This window comes from Sphaeramia orbicularis, chromosome 18, assembly GCF_902148855.1.
Source record: "Sphaeramia orbicularis chromosome 18, fSphaOr1.1, whole genome shotgun sequence".
Lineage (NCBI taxonomy): Eukaryota > Metazoa > Chordata > Actinopteri > Kurtiformes > Apogonidae > Sphaeramia > Sphaeramia orbicularis.
In genome coordinates, this window is record NC_043974.1 from 8,414,233 (window position 1) to 8,417,758 (window position 3,526).

Below are 3,526 nucleotides of genomic sequence, written 5' to 3' on the forward strand. Positions count from 1 at the left end.
CAATGCTAATATTTACATTTAAAAAAAAATTAAAAATAGCAACAGTGTTAAAACATCACAAAAATGACTGTAGCTCGTTCAGCCAGTACCGTACTAATATCCTGCAGTGATTTTGGGTCAATAGGTCACATGACCTGTAAGCTATTGAGCTAAAATGTTAATATTTACATTAAAAAATTCCTTAAAAATAGCAACAGTGTTAAAACGTCACAAAAATGACTGTAACTCATTCAGCCAGTACCGTACTACAATTCCTGCAGTGATTTTGGGTCAATAGGTCACATGACCTGCAAGCCATTGAGCTAAAATGCTAATATTTACATTTAAAAAATAATTAAAAATAGCAACAGTGTTAAAACATCACTAAAATGACCGTAACTCATTCAGCCAGTACCGTACTAAAATCCTGCAGTGATTTTGGGTCAATAGGTCACATGACCTGGAAGCTATTGAGCTAAAATGCTAATATTTACACTAAAAAATTCCTTAAAAATAGCAACAGTGTTAAAATGTCACAAAAATGACCGTAACTCGTTCAGCCAGTACCGTACTACGATCCTGCAGTGATTTTGGGTCAATAGGTCACATGACCTGGAAGCTATTGAGCTAAAATGCTAATATTTAAACTAAAAAATTCCTTAAAAATAGCAACAGTGTTAAAATGTCACAAAAATGACCGTAACTCGTTCAGCCAGTACCGTACTACGATCCTGCAGTGATTTTGGGTCAATAGGTCACATGACCTGCAAGCTATTGAGCTAAAATGCTAATATTTTCACTAAAAAAATCATTAAAATAGCAACAGTGTTAAAACGTCACAAAAATGACCGTAACTCATTTAGCCAGTGTACTTCTATGATTCTGCAGTGATTTTGGGTCAATAGGTCACATGACCTGCAAGCTATTGAGCTAAAATGCTAATATTTTCACTGCCATTTTAAATGATTATTTTAATGTAAATATTAGCATTTTAGCTCAATAGTTGCCAGGTCTTGTGACCTATTGACCCAAAATCACTGCAAGATCATAGTACGGTACTGGCTGAATGAGTTACGGTCATTTTTGTGACGTTTTAACACTGCTGGTATTTTTAAGGAATTTGTTAGTGTAAATATTAGCATTTTAGCTCAATAGCTTGCAGGTAATGTGAGCTATTGACCCCAAATCACTGCAGGATTGTAGTACGGCACTGGCTGAACGAGTTACGGTCATTTTTGTGACGTTTTAACACTGTTGCTATTTTTAAGGAATTTTTTAGTGTAAATATTAGCATTTTAGCTCAATAGCTTTCAGGTCATGTGACCTATTGACCCAAAATCACTGCAGAATTGTAGTGGGATACTGGCTGAACGAGTTACGGTCATTTTTGTGATGTTTTGACACTGTTGCCATTTTAAATGATTTTTTTAATGTAAATATTAGCATTTTAGCTCAATAGCTTCCAGGTCATGTGACCCATTGACCCAAAATCACTGCAGGATCGTAGTACGGTACTGGCTGAATGAGTTACGGTCATTTTTGTGACATTTTAACAATGTTGCTATTTTTAAAGAATTTTTTAGTGTAAATATTAGCATTTTAGCTCAATAGCTTCCAGGTCATGTGACCTATTGACCCAAAATCACTGCAGGATTGTAGTACGGTACTGGCTAAATGAGTTACGGTCATTTTTGTGACATTTTAACACTGTTGGTATTTTTAAGGAATTTTTTAGTGTAAATATTAGCATTTTAGCCCAATAGCTTCCAGGTCATGTGACCGATTGACCCAAAATCACTGCAGAATTGTAGTACGGTACTGGCTAAATGAGTTACGGTCATTTTTGTGACATTTTAACACTGTTGGTATTTTTAAGGAATTTGTTAGTGTAAATATTAGCATTTTAGCTCAATAGCTTGCAGGTCATGTGAGCTATTGACCCAAATCACTGCAGGATTGTAGTACGGTACTGGCTGAATGAGTTACGGTCATTTTTGTGACGTTTTAACACTGTTGCTATTTTTAAGGAATTTTTTAGTGTAAATATTAGCATTTTAGCTCAATAGCTTTCAGGCCATGTGACCTATTGACCCAAAATCACTGCAGAATTGTAGTAGGATACTGGATGAATGAGTTACGGTCATTTTTGTGACGTTTTAACAGTGTTACCATTTTAAATGATTTTTTTAATGTAAATATTAGCATTTTAGCTCAATAGCTTGCAGGTCATGTGACCTATTGACCCAAAATCACTGCAGAATCGTAATACGGTACTGGCTGAATGAGTTACGGTCATTTTTGTGACATTTTAACACTGTTGCTATTTTTAAGGAATTTTTTAGTGTAAATATTAGCATTTTAGCTCAATAGCTTGCAGGTCATGTGACCTATTGACCCAAAATCACTGCAGAATTGTAGTAGGATACTGGCTGAATGAGTTACGGTCATTTTTGTGACGTTTTAACACTGTTACCATTTTAAATGATTTTTTTAATGTAAATATTAGCATTTTAGCTCAATAGCTTCCAGGTCATGTGACCTATTGACCCAAAATTACTGCAGGATCGTAGTACGGTACTGGCTGAATGAGTTACGGTCATTTTTGTAACATTTGAACAATGTTGCTATTTTTAAGGAATTTTTTAGTGTAAATATTAGCATTTTAGCTCAATAGCTTCCAGGTCATGTGACCTATTGACCCAAAATCACTGCAGGATCGTAGTACGGTACTGGCTAAATGAGTTACGGTCATTTTTGTGACGTTTTAACACTGTTGCTATTTTTAAGGAATTTTTTAGTGTAAATATTAGCATTTTAGCTCAATAGCTTTCAGGCCATGTGACCTATTGACCCAAAATCACTGCAGGATTGTAGTAGGATACTGGCTGAATGAGTTACGGTCATTTTTGTGACGTTTTAACACTGTTGCCATTTTAAATGATTTTTTTAATGTAAATATTAGCATTTTAGCTCAATAGCTTGCAGGTCATGTGACCTATTGACCCAAAATCACTGCAGAATCGTAATACGGTACTGGCTGAATGAGTTACAGTCATTTTTGTGACATTTTAACACTGTTGCTATTTTTAAGGAATTTTTTTAGTGTAAATATTAGCATTTTAGCTCAATAGCTTTCAGGTCATGTGACCTATTGACCCAAAATCACTGCAGAATTGTAGTAGGATACTGGCTGAATGAGTTACGGTCATTTTTGTGACGTTTTAACACTGTTACCATTTTCAATGATTTTTTAAATGTAAATATTAGCATTTTAGCTCAATAGCTTCCAGGTCATGTGACCTATTGACCCAAAATCACTGCAGGATCGTAGTTCGGTACTGGCTGAATGAGTTACGGTCATTTTTGTAACATTTGAACAATGTTGCTATTTTTAAGGAATTTTTTAGTGTAAATATTAGCATTTTAGCTCAATAGCTTCCAGGTCATGTGACCTATTGACCCAAAATCACTGCAGGATTGTAGTACGGTACTGGCTAAATGAGTTACGGTCATTTTTGTGACGTTTTAACACTGTTGCCATTTTTAA